This window comes from Esox lucius, chromosome 4 (assembly GCF_011004845.1).
Source record: "Esox lucius isolate fEsoLuc1 chromosome 4, fEsoLuc1.pri, whole genome shotgun sequence".
NCBI classification, from domain to species: Eukaryota; Metazoa; Chordata; class Actinopteri; order Esociformes; family Esocidae; genus Esox; species Esox lucius.
Window position 1 is genome coordinate 14,158,077 of NC_047572.1, and position 22,158 is coordinate 14,180,234.

Genomic DNA, 22,158 nt, shown 5'->3' on the forward strand with positions numbered 1-22,158 from the left:
GGACATTATGATGCAGATTAATCAGAATAAATCAATCAGAGATACAGATTAGGAGTACCAAAATCAACTCTTTGGTACATTAAGAAGAGGAAATCACTGGTTAGGTCAGCAATGGCAATTGACCTGGTAGACCAAGGAACAGCTCTACAGTGGAACACCATAAAATGGTTACCAATATGAAGAACTGTCTAACAAATTAGTAACCCTCTCCAGGAGGTAGCTGTGCATGTGTCAGCCACTACCATTTGCAGAAGACTTCACCATCCAAATGGATAAGTGCAAAAACTCAGCTTCTAAAACAGGATGGATTTTAAAAATACCAAAAAGAGCTTGCAGAGTTCTGGAAAAAGGTATTGTGGACCAATGAGACAAATACAAACATGTACTAGAGTGGTAGCAAGAGGAAAGTGTGAAGGAAAAAAAGGAACTTGTAAGATAAGGAGGGGATGTTATGCTACCACTGGAACTAGTTGTCTCATTGATGGAGTAACTGTTGATGGAAGTAGAAGGAATTCTGAAATGTACAGAAACGTCTTGTCCGCTTTGAATGCCTTGCATCCAGGACAATAACCCCCAACATACCACTAAAGCAAACAATCATTTGTTCAGGGCCAAAAATTTGAATGTTCTTGACTGGGCACATCAATCACCCGAACTGAATCCAATTAAGCATGCATTTAATTTGCTCTAAACTAGACTACAGGCCAACATGGCCCAAAAAAAACTGGAACTGAAGATGGCTGAGCCTCACTGGGAAATATCTGGCGATGTTTTGGGTCGCATACTTCTGCTAGACATCGAATTTGAAGGATTTGCAACAAAGTACTAAAAACGACACATTTATTCATGAGGTTCATTTGTCAACTTTTATTCCCCTAAGATGGGCGGGGGAGAGGTCATTCCTATATGGTTTACTATTAATGGATGTACCTATCCTCAAATTAAAACTGACTGTCTGAACTTTAACCTTTCAATCATTGTCTCATTTCAAATCAAATTCGCTGGAGGAGAGAGAGAAGAAAATAAAACGTATGCCACGGTCAAAATACTTCCGGACTGCATTATATATCTCAATACACTATCACCATAGTATGCACATTTCATGATACTAGTGCACACACAATGACACACACATATACGCCCAAATTGACACACTCACACAGTGACACAAACACTGTGAGTTTGTCTCCTTTAATTAAGGGTCTGGAAATCTTAATGGGGTTAAAAATAGTCTCATTAATTTTGATAATTGCACAAATGAGATATATCCCTTTTTCAAAGCTGTCATGCCAGAAGCGCTGATCAGAGCAAGAACTTGACGGAGAGCCAGAGGAAAAGAGAAGAAGGGGGAGAGGAAAAGAGAGAAACCAGAGGGGAAGAGAGACATATAGAGTGAGAGAGAGGAAAAGAGAAATAAAGGAAATCGGCGAACTCCAACATAACAATCTCTCTGTTCCTGTGTGAAGTGACAGGCGACTCTGGAGTATTCAAACCAACTGTAGGAAAGCCAGCTCTGGAATTGAGACTTGACATAAAAGTTGTGTTAATTAGAACCAAATGAAGCACAGGCAAGCTCCCAGGGTGATGGGCATCATTAGTTTTCTCTCTCATACTCACACAGGACTGATCACTCTGCTCCACTATACGTTATCTCCATGGTTACATTATTGTAACCCTCCTCGCGGATCAGACAAACATGGGGATTAAAAAGGAGCACTGAATCTCACGGTCCCCATGCACAAACTTGTCTGTCCAAGTCTTGTTTCCTTTAAATTAGTAATGTTGGAGACCCATTCGTACATCAGAACACCTTCATATGGATGAGCATGTAGATGTTTGACTTTTATCAACCGCTTTGTGATGTATATGAGGGAAGATTACAGAATGGAATGAATTGACCTTTTGCATGGTTAAAATATGCTAATGAAACCGTTTTCAGTGTTTAAGATGAATATTTTTTTTTTTAAAGAGCTGATGCTCAGTTGATTTCTCAGTGATGAAGTGGTTGAGAAAAATAGCTCTAACTCCATGGTTTGGTGAAGGAGCAGTCCAGACATGCTTGTGGGAGCAATCACAACTATGTTACTGGAGTTTTGACCGTGAGAAACTAGTGAATGGGTGAAAACGGGTGAGGGGCTTTTCCTGATAACATTGTTATTTATAATTTATTATTATGATATTTGAAATGATATTTCATCCAATGCGACTTTCAGATATGTGTGGGTACTGTCTGCACACACATTACAGGATGTACAGGTTTGCCTATATTTCTGAACAAATTCTGCACCTTTGGCTATTTTTGATTCTCTTTGTATGTCTGTCTCCTCTTCTACATCTGTCTCTGTCATCCTGTAAGTCGGTCTCTGTGTCTATCCCTGTCTGTCGGTCTAGTTCTCTGGGACTTACTCAGTGTCCCTCTGTCTCTGTGTTTGTTTCTGAGTTGGTCTCGGTGACTGTCTCGGTCCCTGTCTCTGTCCCCGTCTGTCTCTGTCTCTGCCTCTGTCTCTACCTCTGTCTCTGTGTCTGTCTTTACTCGGTGTCTGTCTGTACCTCTGTGTCTGTCTATAGCTCCGTGTCTGTCAATCAATCAATTTATAAAGCCCTTTTTACAACAGCAGTTGTCACAAAGTGCTTTACAGAGACACCCGGCCTTAAACCCAAAGGAGCAAACAACAGTAGTGTTGGATTTCAGTGGCTAGGAAAAAAACCCTAAGAAGGCCGAATTTTAGGAAGAAACCTAGAGAGGACCCAGGCTCAGAGGGGTGACCAGTCCTCTTCTGGCTGTGCCGGGTGAGGTATTAAGAGTCCAATTAGAATAATAAATAGACTCTGGATTTTGCCCAGAGAAATGTATTTGATTCAAGACTAGGTCAAAAGTATGACCAGATGGACAAGGACAGGGACAGCAATGGGCCCCCCAAACCAGGTACTCCGCAGGTGTGGACCAGGACCTCATCTCCTCCTAAAATTTAAAACTGGAGGAGACTGAGAAAAGTTTGAAAGTGCATTCCTCATATCCCCAGGCACAATAATATAGCAGCGTAACACCTTGGAACTGAGACGGGGGGGGTCCGGTGACACTGTGGCCCTACCCGGGGGAGGCCCCGGACAGGGCCCAACAGGCAGGAAATCAATCCACCCACATTGCCAGGCATCAACCAAAGAGACAAAGGGACACCCACCAACCGAGTATTGCCAGCAGCGTACAGCCCAATTGCACAAGTGCGGAACAGAGAGACAACAACAAGCCAGTGACTCTTCCCCCGAAAGGCATTGGAGGGAGGGCATCCCAGTGGCGACGAGAGCCCACCTGACAAGACAGCAAGGGTGGACAGTATCAAGCCTACTGGTCACCTTCACGCCCCCGGGCCAGGCTACACCTAATTATAAACCGTGCTGTAGAGATTAGTTTTAGTAGACACTTGAAAGTTTGCACTGAGTTTGCATTTCTAACCTTAATTGGCAGATCATTCCACAGGAGTGGAGCTCTATGAGAAAAGGCCCTGCCGCCAGCTGTTTGTTTAGAAATTCTAGGTACAAATAAAAGGCCTGCATCTTGTGATCGTAGGTTACGTGTAGGTATGTATGGCTGGATCATTTCAGCAAGGTAAGGAGGAGCAAGTCCATTTATTGATTTATAGGTTAAGAGTAAAACCTTAAAATCAGCCCTAATCCTAACAGGCAGCCAGTGTAAGGACGCTAGGACAGGAGTAATGTGTTCAATTTTTTTTGTTCTAGTTAGGTTTCTAGCAGCCATGTGCAGCACTAATTGAAGTGTATTTATTAATTTGTCTGGATAACCAGAGAGAAGAGCATTGCTGTCATCTAGTCTAGAAGTAACGAAACCATGGATGATAATTTTTTCTGCATCAGTATTTGATAGAAAAAGTTTCTAATTTTTGCAATGTTTTGAAGATGAAAATAAGCAACTCATGAGACATATTTTATATGTTCTTCAAAGGAGATGTCAGGTTCAAGGGTAATGCCAAGGTTTTTTACAGTTTTTTGGGAAACGACCATGCAGCCGTCGAGGTTCACAGTGAGATCTGCTAACAACGCTCTTTGTTTCTTAGGTCCTAAAACGAGCATTTCTGTTTTCCTTGAGTTTAAGAGCAAGAAATTCTCTGTCATCCACTTCCTAATATCTGAAACGCATGCTTCCAAAGTAGCTAATTTAGGGGCTTCTCCATGCTTCATTTAAATATATAACTGTGTGTCATCAGCGTAACAGTGAAAGTTTACATTGTGATTTCGGATTACATTGCCCAGAGGGAGCATATATAGTGAGAACAATAATGGGCCCAGAACCGAGCCTTGAGGAACACCAAAGCATACCTTTGACTTGTCAGAGGATATGCCATCCACACTAACAAACTGATATCTTTCAGATAAATAAGATTTAAACCAGGCTAGAACATGTCCATGTAGCCCAATATGGGTTTCCAGTCTCTCTAAGAGAAGGGAGTGATCAATAGTGTCAAAAGCAGCACTAAGATCAAGAAGCAACAGGACGGATGCGGAACCTTTGTCCGAGGCCATTAGAAGGTCATTTGTTACCTTCACGAGTGCAGTCACAGTACTATGATGGGATCTGAAACCGGACTGGAGTATTTCATAAATGTTATTTGTCTAGATCTGTGTTTGTCTCTGTCTGTCTCTACCTCTGTCTCTACCTCTGTGTCTGTCTCTACCTCTGTCTCTACCTCTGTGTCTGTCTCTAACTCTGTCTCTGTCTCTCTGTCACCTACAAGGCATTGATGCAGGTATCGTTGATGGTAAGTGTACATGGGGTCCTGTTTTTTATGAGTGTCGGTTTTCAGCCCTACAGCCACAAGGAGAGAACATTACAACCAACACAATGACATGTCAAAAAGACTCCATCTGGCAACAGTACTTCTCTCTCCGCCACCCAATCCATTTCTATCTAACTCACCCCATCCCACCTCTCCCACTCTGAAACCCTCTGTCTTTCAGCAAAGATTAAAAAAAATATATATATGTAATAGATTAATAAAAAAAATTACAATTTAAAAACACTCTCTGCATACAATTATTATCTCTTTTCCATCCCATTTCATCTCTCTATCCCTTCTCCTCCATTTCCTGCCAGCCCATTTCATCCCTTCTCCTCCATTTCCTGCCAGCCCATTTCATCCCTCCATCCCTTCTCCTCCATTTCCATCCCCCCATTTCATCCCTCCATCCCTTCTCCTCCATTTCCTGCCAGCCCATTTCATCCCTTCTCCTCCATTTCCATCCCCCCATTTCATCCCTCCATCCCTTCTCCTCCATTTCCTGCCAGACTATTTTCTCACTGGAAGGAGATAGTATTGTTATTCTGACGACCACGGCCAACAGAAGCTGCAGCTCTCTGCCCACCCCTCCCTCTTTCAGTCCCTATCCCCCAATTATTGACCCACCACAATATCTGCTCCCAATCTTTATCTCTGTCATACTAACTCATTGGCTTATCTATCATTTGTCCCGGGACATATTACTGAGAAAGGTTCATCTACTGTGTTTTATAATGTCTTTATGGTCACAAACAACAAGCTGGTCACATAGTAAAGTATCAAATAACACATTTTTCCTAGAGGTCAGAGCAGAATACATTCGTAGAAGATATACAGGTGCTGGTCATATAATTAGAATATCATCAAAAAGTGTTTTTCAGTAATTCCATTCAAAAACTGAAACTTGTATAATGTATAACTTAATTCCACACAGACTGATATATTTCAAGTGTTTATTTCTTTTAATTTTGATGATTATAACTGACAACTAATGAAAACCCCAAATTCAGTATCTCTGAAAATTTTAATAATGTGAAAAGGTTCAACATTGAAGACACCTGGTGCCACACTCTAATCAGCTAATTAACTCAAAACACCTGCAAAGGCCTCATGGGGAAGACTGTCTTTTGGACAGCTGTCCAAAAGACAACCATTGACACCTTGCACAAGGAGGGCAAGACACAAAAGGTCATTGCTAAAGAGGCTGGCTGTTCACAGAGCTCTGTGTCCAAGCACATTAATAGAGAGGCGAAGGGAAGGAAAAGATGTGGTAGAAAAAAGTGTACAAGTAATAGGGATAGCCGCACCCTGGAGAGGATTGTGAAACGTGGGGGAGATTCACAAAGAGTGGACGGCAGCTGGAGTCAGTGCTTCAAGAACCACCACGCACAGACGTATGCAAGATATGGGTTTCAGCTGTCGCATTTCTTGTGTCAAGCCACTCTTGAACAAGACACAGCGTCAGAAGTGTCTCGCCTGTGCTAAAGACAAAAAGGACTGGACTGCTGCTGAGTGGTCCAAAGTTATGTTCTCTGATGAAAGTAAATGTAGCATTTCCTTTGGAAATCAAGATCCCAGAGTCTGGAGGAAGAGAGGAGAGGCACAGAATCCACGTTGCTTGAAGTCCAGTGTAAAGTTTCCACAGTCAGTGATGGTTTGGGGTGCCATGTCATCTGCTGGTGTTGGTCCACTGTGTTTTCTGAGGTCCAAGGTCAACGCAGCCGTCTACCAGGAAGTTTTAGAGCACTTCTTGCTTCCTGCTGCTGACCAACTTTATGGAGATTCAGATTTCATTTTCCAACAGGACTTGGCACCTGCACACAGTGCCAAAGCTACCAGTACCTGGTTTAAGGACCATGGTATCCCTGTTCTTAATTGGCCAGCAAACTCGCCTGACCTTAACCCTATAGAAAATCTATGGGGTATTGTGAAGAGGAAGATGCGATATGCCAGACCCAGCAATGCAGAAGAGCTGAAGGCCACTATCAGAGCAACCTGGGCTCTCATAACACCTGAGCAGTGCCACAGACTGATCGACTCCATGCCACGCCGTATTGCTGCAGTAATTCAGGCAAAAGGAGCCACAACTAAGTATTGAGTGCTGTAAATGCTCATACTTTTCATGTTCATACTTTTCAGTTGGCCAACATTTCTAAAAATATTTTTTTTGTATTGGTCTTAAGTAATATGCAAATATTCGGAGATACTGAATTTGGGATTTTCATTAGTTGTCAGTTATAATCATCACAATTAAAAGAAAGAAACATTTGAAATATATCAGTCTGTATGTATTGAATGAATATAATACATGAGTTTCACTTTTTGTATGGAATTACTGATATAAATCAACTTTTTGATGATATTCTAATTATATGACCAGCACCTGTATACATCAAAAAAGACATCTTCCTGGTTCACCTTGGGGGAAACTCTATAGTAATATCAGGAGGTCTTTCAGTACAGCACCAATTATAAATGGTTAGTATAATTAGACACACAAGTTATTTCTCACCATCCGTTATTAACAGTCTGGCATTAACAGTAGGCTACTCCCACAGTCAATGGGAGGTGTGATTAACTGTGACCTTAGACACACAGGGCTTTGTATTTCTAACTATTCTTCATGAACGTTGTAATATCTTGTCTGAAAGCTCTGAACCACTCATACTGACTATGACTGGGATATGGTGTTGTCTCACTTATATCAATGCACTGTGAGAGGTTTGGACTGACAGGACAGCCTGTGCTAAATGACTCAAATGTAAATATGTTCTGAATTCAATATTAAAACTGACTCTTTCAACTGTACCCTGAATCCACCTAAATTAACGCCACACACCATTTTCAGTCCTTTTGTACTCCTTGGCTTATGTGTTTACACCATGTACAACTTTCACAGTAAGACTATATACCACTGACACCACTGTGTCAGTGGGGAGAACAAATATTTGATACACTGCCGTTTGTGCAGGTTTTCAATTTAAAAATCATACAATGTGATTCACAGTTGAAGAGTACCTATGATAAAAATTACAGGCTTTGTAAGTGGGAAAACCTGCAAAATCGGCAGTGTATCATACAATACTTGTTCTCCCCACTGTATATTACTAAGACCATACATCACTGACAACACCAATATCATTTACAACTAACATATATCACTAACACCACTAACATTAAATACTACTAACATCATATAGCAATGAGACCATACACCACTGACATAATATACCACTGACATTATATACCACTGACATCATACACCACTAATATCATATTCCACTGACACCACTAACTTCATATACCACCGACACCACTGACATCATATACCACTGACACCACTAACATCATATACCACTGACACCACTAACATCATATACCACTGACACCACTAACATCATATACCACTGACACCACTAACATCATATACCACTGACACCACTAACATCATATACCACTGACACCACTAACATCATATACCACTGACACCACTAACTTCATATACCACCAACACCACTGACATCATATACCACTGACACCACTAACATCATATACCACTGACACCACTAACATCATATACCACTGACACCACTAACATCATATACCACTGACACCACTAACATCATATACCACTGACACCACTGACATCATATACCACTGACATCATATACCACTGACATCATATACCACTGACACCACTAACATCATATACCACTGACACCACTAACATCATATACCACTGACACCACTAACATCATATACCACTGACACCACTGACATCATATACCACTGACATCATATACCACTGACATCATATACCACTTACAATACTCATTTCTAATACCACTAACACCAGCTTTACATACAAATAACTTATTATACCACTGACAAGATACCCCAATAACCCCATTTACCATTAACAACGTATACCACTAACACCATACCATAAACGCTGAAGCTTGGCATCAACTAAGAGGCTAGATGATAAGACTGTATGCTATTACCTGGGGTATTGTATGATGAATCTGAACACAGGACAGGGACATACACAGGCTGCACACACACTCATACACAGTGTGCACCCACACTCATACACACACACACACACACATAGACAAACATCAACAGTCAGATGGACAGGCAAACAGACAGACACACACACACACACACAACACACGCAGACTGCATCCTAATGTCTTTGAAGGCTCTGTTCAATTATGATGAAGTACAGGTGCTTGAGGCTGACAAGCCACTCATTGGGTAGATAACATTGAATAAGGCTAATGGAAGCAGTAAAGGAATGTGAGTGAATTGGGGGGCAGATTGATAGTCTGGTGTTTGATGAACCAAGGCACATTGAAATTTCCTGATGTATTCAAACACCTGATGTGTTTTTATGTGTGTGTGCACGTGCGCATACATGTGTTTGATCCTCTAATGCATGTGTGTGTGTGGTTTCTTCTATGTATGTGTATGTGTGGTGTAGGTGTGTGTGCACCACCATCCAGGCCTGATCATCCCTCTGTCAGTACCTGTAGTTATCCAAGCCCTTATTAAGCCTTTAATTGCTCACAGTGCGTTAGCCTTTCACAGCCCCTCCACATACATGTCTTCACCGGACACATGAGGTTGCTGAGGAAACGGCCCAAAGAGCACTCCTTTTGTAGTGTGTTGGCTTGGGTTAAAGGCAGGGTGCCATATAGTGATAAGGGTGCCATTTGGGGCGCATTTAGTCTTCTGTGATATGCACCGGGACCATTCCTCATCTCATCAGAGGTCAAGGGTCGACATGCGTAAGTGCATTCTCAGCAGCTTTGCCAATTAAATAGGATCCGAGGGGCGGAATTAATTTACACACACACACACACACACACAAATATCCAAGGTGTCCATTCATTGCATGCAGTGGGAATAGACTGCGTGGACGGTGAAGTTATAATTAAAAAGGGTTTTGCTGGAGCTCAATGTCCAGTGATGGAAGTTTTACCCTAATTATGCAGCTGAGCATGGAATCTCTCGAAAACCTGCATTTCTATGGCTGTACCCGAACTTCCAGCATATTCCCCATGGGGCCTGCTCCAAATTAGTGCCCGTTTTAGTCAATAGTGTGCCATTTAGGACACAACCTTTGTCTGAAAAGATACCAGAGTCTGTAGAGGAACAGCATGTATCGGAGACATTAGAAATGATTTCACGTGACAACCCGAATCATTTGTTGTGACCGGTAGCGTAATGAGAAACGGTGAAATACAGAACGCTGGGCTACAGTGGTGGAAGATCTGTCATATTGATTTGAAGTTTACCCTGTAAAACATGTCAGTAGGTCTCTAGTCAAGATAGTGAATGTGATTTCTTTATCACTATGTCTCTGGAGAGGTTTCCTCTGGGTGTGTACGTGTGTGGGTGGGTGTGTGGGCGCGTGTGTGCATGCATGCGTGTCTGTGTGTCACATTAGATTTGATCTGTAGGGAAATATGGAGAGTAAAAACACAACACCTCCTGTAGCTGAGATGTAGGGAAATCAAATAGCATTATGAAAAATCCATATCTTTAATATGCCCAGGTAAAGGAGCATGTGTGCGACAGCCGTTGACAGCCGTTCCCATTACTGTGAAGTATGGCTCAATACTCTGGCTCCTTCAAGAGCCAGTTTAGAAGGAAACAAAATTGGCATTTATCATTCCAAATGGATATTTTCTATTCATCTTCGACGAGGGGACATTTATTACGTGCAGATGTTTTTATGACTGCTGTATGTGAGATGCAGGTCTTTACAACTGTTTCATGTGACCAAAATAACATTTGATAATGAGCGTTCCCCTTTTTCTGCTTCATCTCATGAGACAGTGTAGAATGCTTGGCTTATTCCGCATAATAATGTATGAGTGAGTAAGAAGGCACAAGCTGATCCTCAGGGCAGGAAGTAGCCGGTGTAATTTTTTTTGTGTTAATAACAAGCAACAGTTATCAGTTGTAGGACTGTCTAAGGTGGCGTAATGGTCTCCTCTGGAAAGTCATGATATTTTACACATACACAGCTCTTCCATAAATTGGTTGTTGAGGAAAACCAATGAGGTTGTCCCGTCGGCTTTATGTTTATTCATCAGGGCAGATACACTTGGCTGGCTAATATGAATACAGCCGACCTTAGCCACTGACACACACACACCCACACCCTTGTCACATGGCCTGCTAATAAGAATTCAAAAAGCAACAGACATTGTCCTGTAGAATACATTGAATGTTATTATGAGGTGGGCGACTGATTACTGTTTTGTTCTCATGAATCTATGATTTAATTACGCGTAAGTGTGTATGTGCGTGTGTTTATGTGTGTGGCTCACAGTTGGAGCACGTTGGCTTTCCAACACCACCATTACACAATCACTTTACACTGTCAATTCAACACCATTGCCATGAGGCACATTCCATTACTTCATCCATCACTGGCTTCCATGAAAGGGGTTTAAAGAGGTAGTACTATTATTGATTCCTTTCTGGTCTTTTAATCGTTCTCCATGACAACACAGCAAACCTGTAGTTGAAAAAGGGTCCAAATGAATGTCCCGTTTGCTTTGGGCCAAACTAGCTTACTATATGAAATAGGTCACTTTATTTGATGGTAAAATGTGCCATTTGGGATGCACACTTGGTGTACAGATAATTGGTCTGTCATTATAGGCTATGTAATGACAGTGGCAGTGCAGAAGAAACAGTTTACTTGTTCTCTAAACAGAGAAAGACATGGGGTGAGAAAGAAATATTGACAGGGCAAGGAAGGGTTAAACTCAACCGGGCATCCTAATGAAACTAGCTTCGGGCTCTTTCCATCAAATATTTATTTTACTCATAAACTTGTTCATTATTTATTTATTTTATTTGTTTCGTGGCACACAGTACTGGGATTTAATTTCACTCTCATCCCATCACTGGAACGTCCCAACAGAATATACTTAATTACTTAGTTAAACTCCACAACCTACACAAGAAACATTAAAGTATAGTGCCCTCCTGAATTATGGTTGCTTATCTGCTTGATCTGGCACTCAAAAGATTAACAAAATATAACCTTTAATTGAAGTGCAATTGTTAATCATTCCATAAAGATTTGTTTTTTCTCAAAAGCATACTGCCATGTCCCTCCAAACACGGCTGTATCCACTTTCAGGAAGGTTCATCACAGCTTTAGTTGATTCAGACCTTCTTAATGTTTGCCCCTAATCGGTGGCCATTTTCAGATGCGTCACTATTTTGTTTTAAAGCCATTGTCACTAACCTGAAAAAATACATTTGACATGTTTGTCACCTCAAACAGCATTCACACGCCAGTAAACCAGTCATACATGACCACAGAGTGACAAATGCTTTAGAAAATAGTATTGGTTCGTTCTTTAAGTTGTTTCATTCAAAACAGTTTGAGTTGTCAGATATTTTTGGTAAAAGAAATAGCTGAAAAAAAACCATGACATTTTATAATAGCCTTCTTGCTCATCTTTACCAAGGGGGAGCAATGATTTTGGGGGCACTGCACTTCATTATTTGGTTGAACTCTACATACTACAAAATAATCTCTAAAGCAAGTATACAAATCACCTGTGTGTAATCAAGGGTTTCACTGTGTTCTTTTACTCTTTTTCACTTTTTCTGTCTTTCTCTGTCTCAAACACACAATGTCATGAACACAAAGTGCCCAAAAGACACCCACACACACAGTATTTCAAATACACCCACACACAGAGTAATTCAAATACACCCACACACAGAGTAATTTAAGGCTAAGAGTACAGTATGACTAACCCGGCCTGCTTGAACACATGTTGCATTTTCATTCGGTCATAATATTGTTGCACCCCTCAGGTCTCAGTCCCTGTATGTCTCAGTGTATGTGTGCTGAATGGAAAATATGTAAACAACCAAAAATGTCAAACTTATTTGCCACATTTACTTACCAAGTTTCCCTAATGAAACATAAATGCCTAGAGAATGTATGCATTCTAAACCAAAAAACAATATTAACAATATACATTTCCTACTATGTGCAACTGCCTTCCGTTTGGCTACAGTGTCTTCTTTTTGCAAAGGTACTGTGTGTAAGTGGTTGAGCAGTAAGGGGGCAGATCTGGATGTGGATGTGACTGTGCACATATTTGGCTGTGTGTGTATGTGTCAGAGATCTCACTGTACTTTGCGAAAGAGTAGAAAGAAAAGCCCAGCAGGTCTGCAGATAAAGACACCCTAGCAAGAGTTGTAATTCTAATAACATTTCCAAGGCCAGTGATTACCAGTGTCTAAGCTTAAATACTCTGCAATCATTTGCACAGTATGGAGAATGGATCATACTCTGCCCATGCACACTGCTACTTCTATAGGCTTGATGATGTCATATTAATACATTCGGCCTTTTTGTTATGCTAACGGGGAAAAAAATCCTACTCTGCAATATTTTACTCGAGAATAGTTCTGCTTTGTTTTGCATGTTACCCTAAAAAGATAATGTTGAATCTAAGTATTTACCTTGCCCTCTCTTAGTATGGAGAATAGATTGGCTATATGAAATGCTAAACATACTTGTTATTACATTTATTTGTTTTACGCTTTTTGGCTTTTGCTGATCTCTGAAACACATACATAAAATCTCACATAATTTGCATATAGTCTTACGGTAGATTGACCTTTACCATACTATCGTTATCATTGTTGTGAATAGGCAGTGTTACATTTACAGTGTGCTCCAAACATGATTGATGACAACATAAATTGACTACCTGAACATGACAGGAAAAGTTAATTTGTCCTTATTACTTCACAAAAAAGCATGTTCCAAATAGATATGTACGTATATATAGATACATAGATAGCAATACCAGGGAGAAATGGCACACTTTTTCCAATTTAGCGCACTACTTTTGACCATGCACTAAATAGACCTCCGTGCTATTTGTCAGCCTGTAGACTGGACGCTCAGTTGTGGTTCCGGTTGAGGTTTCACATTAGCTGCTTCAATGGGCCGATCAGGCGAATCACGAACAGAGGGGTATTGTGGCTTAGACACTCCGTCTGCACTGCATGTTTCATCTGCACTTTGAAGCGTCTAGCTAGCCTCCAGCTACCTGACGGGAACCCGAAGACACACATACTGTACAAGCTCAAGAGGCGTCAACTCTACTCACAGACTGCACTGAAACCCAACCATAAGCAGGTCTACTATATTAAGTCTTCCTATGTAGTGCACCACCAGGGCCCTATAAGCCCTAATTCAAAAGGCATAGGGTGCCATTTGGGACATAGGCCATGATAATTCAGCCCCGGCTTGTTAATACTTCATATTTTCAAGAGCAGCGCTTTGGACTCCTTAAAAGCCAACTCACAAGGGATCACAGTAAAAGCTTTACAACAAACACAAGCTGAACTCAGAAATCAACTGTCTGTCTATAGATCACACCAGATCTCCGGAGAAAGAAACTAGATCACAGCCAGCAGCGGGACAGAAGGGTTCGTCTCATTTGAATCTGAGACTATTGCCGCATTCAAAGTGTCAAATGTTTGGTCCAGTGCACTACGACCTGAGCTTAGTAGAATAATGCACTACATTTAACCAGTCCATCGGGTAATTATTATGGAAATTCTTCCCCATCCAACTGAACGGAAAATCTTATTTGTCTACCATGGGAGATCTCTGCTAAATGTAATATTAAGAATATTGTTGTAACTAATTAAAGTGAACAGAGAGTATCTTTCTAAACCGAGAAAATGTACATTGAACTTCCCTGAGCCCCCCAGTAAAGCAGGATGAAGAAGACGTTTTAATCCTGGCTTTTTGATGACTGCTGCGCTGTGTAACAATGCACTGCAGGTGAACAGTCATACTATGTAATTGAGGCCTGTTTAACAGATTAAGAGCTGTTTCTGGTGCTTAATGGGCGTAAATTACCACATGCAGATCTGTCTTAATTACAGAGGGATGTGTTCCTCCACCACATGAAGATCTGACCTCATTACCAGGGGATGAAGGGATGTCCCCTTCCACCCTTGACTGAAATTAAAGTTGTTTACAAAATAGCTTTTGGCTAAATTGGGCAGTTATGAGCGGTTAGTGTACCACTTAAAGCTCCACAAGATCCCAACTAATTCTTCAAGAGAGACTTTTTTCTGAGAATCTTTAAAGCATTACTGAATAAGCATTGGAAGTTCACTCAGGAAACCCAAGTGGTCATTGGTCAGCGACGTGCCAGCTGACGTCGGAGGTTCGCTCCTGTCACAATAACCGATGTCACACTGATAGTTCTGATGTGTGCTGGTCTCAGTAGCTTGCTGGTGCAAACCCACCAACCACCCCAGACATGAGCTGTTGGTTCTCTTTCCTTTCTATGGAGGATTGGTACTGCTTACCTTGCTCATTGCCTATGGGGATTGCTAGTAATGTTATTATGGTTTGAAATAGTATCTTATACACTATCATGTTATGTCAGTGAGTTACCATAAAAGAGCAGAACCTGTAAAAATTATTGCTGTGTATGTTTCCAATAAATGGTTAAACTACTATGTGGTGTTTTCTAGCTGAAATCACCCAAACACATTTCTTTGACATTGCTGTTTTGCACTCTCGCACCTATAGAACCTTCAGACAGATGCTCATATGAATCTCCGCGGCACAAAAGGTGTCTGTCACAAATCTGTTATAGCTCTACGTTTCACTTTTCTACCTGCAGCTCTCTAAATGTTGCACCCCATTGAATTCAAGCCTCATCTACATGGTCCTATCTTCCAGATGGCTAATATGGAAAACAGCTCATGCGCCTGCTAGTATCACTCATAAATTCCTGTGAGAGGTGTGGAGAGGTAGGAGTCCATGAGTGTGTCCCGAATGATGCCCTATAAACCCTGTATTGGGCACTTCTAAAGCTCTCTGGACTTGGTGTACTACATAGGGTTCCATTTGGGACGCGCACCGTGAGGTTATGGTGTTGGTCGTGGGAAGGAGACGAGAGAGCGCGATGGGAGCTATATATCTTCTATAATTCACTGCCTCCTCAGCATTTCCCTGTTCTCTCTACACGTCACGATTTACGTTGATGTAGCGCTGTGGCTGCTATAAAACCTAAGACCGTTAAAAAGCTCTGTGGCCGGTAGCATTTAGCAGTAGCTCAGAGTCAGCACTGCAGATAGCATCAAGTCATAGATGAGCCGTGTTCTAGTTAATTTACACTGCAGCCATGCCGTACAGATGAGCAGATCTCACAATGCCTAGAGATGTGTTTAACATCTGAAAAAAACACATTCATACGATATAGCAATTTTCTGCACAGTGAGGCTGCATTAAGGACTATGGAAGGCTATTATTTGATTTCATCACTCAATCTTGTACTGTAGGTTTCACTTCTTCCGGCAGATGTAATGGTGAGATTTAGATTGAGCACAAATGGCACCCTTTTCTCAATTAGTTTAAATTACTGTTAAGCAGGGCCCTAAAGCTCTGGTCGAAGTAGTGAACTATTTAGGGGATAGGGAGCTATTTGGTAGTTTTATCCAGGCCGGCAATGGGCTGAAAATATGTCCCAGCCATGTTCACCTCATTATGATGAAAACCTCAACTTTGGAGGGAACATAAATCTCTACTTGGTGTGTGATTGCATTCCTCACCTAGCTGCCCCTGAGAAACAATAAACGTGTCTGAACCAGCTATCCTGAATCCTAACCCTTACCCAGCTATCCTGAATCCTAACCCTTACCCAGCTATCCTGAATCCTAACCCTCACCCAGCTATCCTGAATCCTAACCCTTACTCAGCTATCCTGAATCCTAACCCTTACCCAGCTATCCTGAATCCTAATCCTTACCCAGCTATCCTGAATCCTAACCCTTACCCAGCTATCCTGAATCCTAACCCTTACCCACCTATCCTGAATCCTAACCCTTACCCAGCTATCCTGAATCCTAAACCTTACTCAGCTATCCTGAATCCTAACCCTTACCCAGCTATCCTGAATCCTAACCCTCACCCAGCTATCCTGAATCCTAACCCTTACCCAGCTATCCTGAATCCTAATCCTTACTCAGCTATCCTGAATCCTAACCCTTACCCACCTATCCTGAATCCTAACCCTTACCCAGCTATCCTGAATCCTAAACCTTACTCAGCTATCCTGAATCCTAACCCTTACCCAGCTATCCTGAATCCTAACCCTCACCCAGCTATCCTGAATCCTAACCCTTACCCAGCTATCCTGAATCCTAATCCTTACTCAGCTATCCTGAATCCTAACCCTTACCCAGCTATCCTGAATCCTAACCCTCACCCAGCTATCCTGAATCCTAACCCTCACCCAGCTATCCTGAATCCTAACCCTCACCCAGCCATACTGAAGGTTCCTATATGCTTTCACAGACGTGGATCACACACACACACATTTAAAAAAATATACATAAAATGTCATTTGTCCCAAGTGATATTAGCAAAAGAAATGCTTAATCAGGATATCCACGTTAAACTGCACTTGCACTGTAACACTTTTTTTTCTCTGTAGCTTATTTAATGATCTTAAGAATGTTGTGCTCCTGAGGCTGTTTAATATCAGTTTTGTATGTTGTAAAGTCAAAAACTAATTTTCACACTGCATGGACAATAAACATTTTATAATGCAATCTATTTCCAACTTGATGCAATGCAGCACTGTCTCTGAAGGACCCAAGCCCCTAGGCTGTTTGCTACCTTAAGGAATTCTCTCACATCACCTTGTTTACACTGTTAGATCTTAAAACACTGTGGTAGGTTTACATTGAAAGATATTCAAACACTATGATATGTATACATTTGAAGATCACAAAACACTGAGCTAGGTTCAAATTTTTTAATCATCCAATCATCCAGTCCGATTACATTATTTTAGTTGTCACTTGATATTAGTTGCCACTTTTTATCCAATACCCTCCAAATTGGAAAGCCCAAAGTCCCATTTGGTGGAGCAACTAGGGTCGCTGTCTTATTTGTGTAGAATGATACTGTATGTCACTTGGGGATTTGATCTACATGTAGCAACATTTCGGTACTGGTCAGATGCTGAGGTAAATTTACACTGTTAGATCTTAAAGAGGTAGTTGGATGAAATGACCCATTCTGGTGAAATTCCCATTACCTTCAGTTGTGTTAAGTCCCATGGTGTCATAATCCACAAAATGCCATTGTTTACTTGTGCCTCAGCCCAGAGCTAGCTTAATAAGCATCTTCAAAATTCATGAATTTAAACTAAAAGAATGTGACAGTGTTGTTTCCAGGGGGGCCCAGAATGTCACAGTGTCATTGCCTCACAGTTATCTGCTTCAGTGTGAGACAAGGTTTCAAATCCTTCTCTCGGATTAGCTCAGGGATCCAGTTTTAATAACTATTGTCCAGGTTTGGAAGATAGTAATTAAATATACTTTCCTCATCTTGTTGGCTCCTTGTGGTGGCTTGGGTACTGTTAGGGCAATTAAAGTATACGACTAAAGACTGCGTTCCCTCTGGCGATATAGGATTACGGTCAAGACTCCCTGGTTGAACAAGCAACTAGAGTCCGCTGGGAGTTGCGCCGATGAGACAGGATATCAAGAAGTTGGGGAGAAAAGTTAAAAAATACATAATAACTGCGCTGATATGTACTAAGTTTACCAGACTGTTTTGTTAACAAACGATATCAATCCATCTCTATTTCCTCCCGAAGGGGTAGTGTCTACTTGGATTAGTTTGTAAACAACAACACTTTGTACAGTAGATGTTGTGTGCTGTTGCTACATTAAGGCACCACTGCCAGTTCTGTGAACAGAAATATTCCAGTTAGGGAGTATGCAATTTCAGCAGCATGCAATTTCAAAAATGTTACTAAGGTACTCAACATGCCGAGCAACTCTTTCCATAGCGGTTTCAATTCATTTTAAATTTTAATTTTGACAATGCTAATTGTACTTTGGGCTGGGGCAGAACTAAACAATGTCCTCTTCTGGATTATCTCTTTAAAGCACTGTGGTAGGTACACACTTCTAAATGTTACAGCATTATGGTGTTCTTCTGTTCTTTTCTCATTTTGCTTTTGCTGATTGCAAATGTATTAAGGAGCTTCGCTGCTGGATGGGTTAGCCAAGAATCCCTAAAGATGACTGCCTCCGAGGATGCTTGTTGGTTTGTGTTGGTTCTTCATGTGTAACTCTGTGTCTTCAACAGTCTGAAAAAAGTGGACTGATTGTTAGTGTGGGTGTGTTTCTGCATGCTTGCATGTCTATACATGCGTATGAGCATGTTTGTCAGACCGGAGGTTTTGTTTGGTACTATGAGAATTAGCGGGGCTTGCAACTGCATTGGGGACTCTGGCTCTTTCATAAACACACTGTGGTGCCCCTGTTTTATCAGTGTCTCCTAACCCGCCCGGTGAGAGCACTCTGCCAGCAGAAGTCCAGGACCTTGGAGATCGTGCCCAGGGAATCCACCAGCAGCCACAAGAACATTCTGGAAACTACTAGAAGCGCCTGGTCCAACCCTGTCCAGCTGCTTCTCATCTGGTCTTACCGTAGCAGCTATTAAGAGAGGGGCAGTCGCTCCCAGAAGGTAAGCACCTCATCCAATGAGCTAACGTCCTGTGTGTGCCGATTCCTTGAGCTGAGACCCACCTACCAAAAATCCAGCCTGAAGGAGCCTTTTTCTTTCTTTTTTCTTTTTACGAGTTAATGTGTTAATTAAACGCCTTTGGGCTCTGCACCCAGCAACTGTCTCTGTGTCCAGTGCTCTGCCCTCGCCACACCGCACCCACATCTCCCTCTCAATATGTCACAGCTGGTGACGATATTTGGATGGCGAGGGGGAGATTTAAACACGCCTGTGATGTCTGAAGCCCCCGCCCCACACAGCGCGCGCACACACGCACATGCACAAATACATATGCACGCTGCCAGCTGTCACATCCATCCCTCAGATCTCACTGTGGCTTTGAATTCATGAATCGTGAATCCAAAGCCACTTCCGAAAAAAAAACAGGACAAATAAGATGTCGTGTGCTCGGGTTGCTCTTTTTGATCAACTTCAAACGGCCACTCTCTCACCGGTAAAAATAGTCACCTTTATGCATGCCTTATCATTTATTCCGCAGTACTGCGTGTCTTTAATAAGCTAGGTATTTCCTGCCGTTAAAGGAGGCTGATTCCCCAAAGGTATGGATTAGGCAATGAGGAGAATCGTTTCTGTCATTCATGTTCTCCGTGGCATGTTTAACGTTGCGATCAGAAAGGACATATGGAGCATCTGTCCGTCTGAATCTGTAGCTTTCCGCCTGACGCTTTCACCGCGTGTTCATGTTAGCAGAACTTCTTAACAAGCTTAGCTTTGGCACGGAATCAACAGCGAAGTACTGCAAGAGTTCGTCCCAAATGGTACCCTATAAGACCCGTAGCACTCTACTCTGGATTAGTGGGTCCAGGTAGTGTACTACGTGGGAAATAGGGCGCAGTTTGAAACAAAGCTCAAACCCCATGAAATCCCTTCTGCAGCAACAGATTACAGAGTGACTGAATGGCGGATGCCAGCGTGGGGCCATACCGGCCCCTGCCTCCCATCTCCTCCGCTGCAGACCTGTCCAATTGGCAGAGATGGCGGAGGAAGGCGCGTCACGCCTGGCTGAGCTCCAGGGGTCCCGACGGGGTCTTGCAGGGGGACCAGGGCCACCCTGAGGTCGGTCTCAGAAGATGAGAGTGACAGGGAAGAAATTGGTTAGGAAACCGGTAGCCAGGTGTGATGGGGATAACCAGCTCCAGCTGTGTGCACAATCACACTCTTTTCTGTCTCATCAAGCCCTGGAGAGGGTTGCAACAGGGAGCAGTCGCATCTTCAAAGGGTCTTCAGTAAACGCCCAAAAGCTATATTTAACTATAATGCTGTGTTTGTCAGAAAGGTGGAACAACAGACTGACGCTAGGCCATATACATGTTGTATGCCTCGCTTAGCTTGGCCCAGTCTGGAATCACGTTTATTCCTAATTCTTCAATGACCCAACCACCCCTGAAACACGGCACAGCAGGGACTACAATTATACAGGGAATCCCCTGTGTGCTTTGTAACAATTCAATTCAAAGGATTTTAAATCTGCTGGTCAGCCTCTGTATCCTCTTCACTACTGATATCTATCTGTTAACCATTTTGAAGCAAACTACAGGGCACACAATTTGATTGGCAATGTTTTATTTTCAGTATTTCAGTGGCAAACATGAGATTACAATGTTCAGTCAATCTGGGCTATTTTATTAGGAAGGTGGTTTTGAATACAAGCTTTTGGATTTGTTTCAAAATCTAATTGCCTTTCTGAGATCTTATTTCCAGATTGCACCGTATTTACTATATATTGGTGCACATCCCAATGGACCCAGGTCAACACTATGAGGAACAGGGTGCCATTTAGGAAGCAGGCAAAGCCTTTCATTCGCTCACTGGTGTGTCAGCATATTTTGACCGAGGGCGTGGAATTGAATTTGCTGGACTATAGTGTTGTTCTTTCTAGGGAAATGATAGGGCATTACTGAAGGCTTCTGTTTGAATCCAGTTGTTTACCTTGAAGACAGCACCTTGGGTTACAAGGCTTCACCACTTCTGTTTTCTAGTATTGTGATGGCAATTTCAGGTTGTCGATATGCTTGTCACAGTCACGAACAATTTAAATGTTAGGATCAAAAGACATATGAAGAAGAAAAGCCCAGGTAGAAAGTTAAAATCCAGACTCAGTCTTTTAGATAGAGTTATATTTTTCAAAAATCTAATGCAAATGCCAAAGACGCACCATAATGTCTTTCCAAGAAGTGTTTAGGAATGCTGCAGCATGAGCCATATCTTAAAACACAGTCTTGGAAAGAATAATTGAGTATTGCTGTCCATTAATGGCACACAAAAAAAATCATCATATGTTTCTGCCTTGGATATGTGCAAGGTTGATAGAATACTTTTCAGAATGACCTAGAGCTTTAAATGGCTGCCAAAGCTGCTTTCACCAAGCATTATTAATTCTTGGTTGTGAAGATATATATACTCTATATATACGCAATATATACTCTTTTTTTAAATTATTCTGGAAAATGTTCTGTAATTCCTCTTTCGCTTTTGGAAGAGGTTGTTAGGCTAGTAGGAAAACATATTTGAAGGCAGCAAACCATAAAGCCTGTTAAAGTGGTAGGTACCTTTTCATTATCACTCATGGACAGATTCTTGCTAAGGCAATGCACGCTCATTCCTTTCCAATACTGTTTGCATATGACAACATAATTTGTTTAATTTTGGCAAGTCTTGTGTACATGTAAAGCTTTTTACATAAAATGTTTGTTACATGTATGGATTTTCATATATACAGCTTTGTACATA

The 22,158-nt window shown here is 41.7% G+C and overlaps 1 protein-coding gene across 4 annotated transcripts in view; it reads right to left on the reverse strand.

The window, feature by feature from the left end:
* Window positions 1-22,158, reverse strand: part of frmpd3 (FERM and PDZ domain containing 3) — a 155,938-nt gene that overhangs the window by 108,441 nt on the left and 25,339 nt on the right. The window lies entirely within an intron of this gene.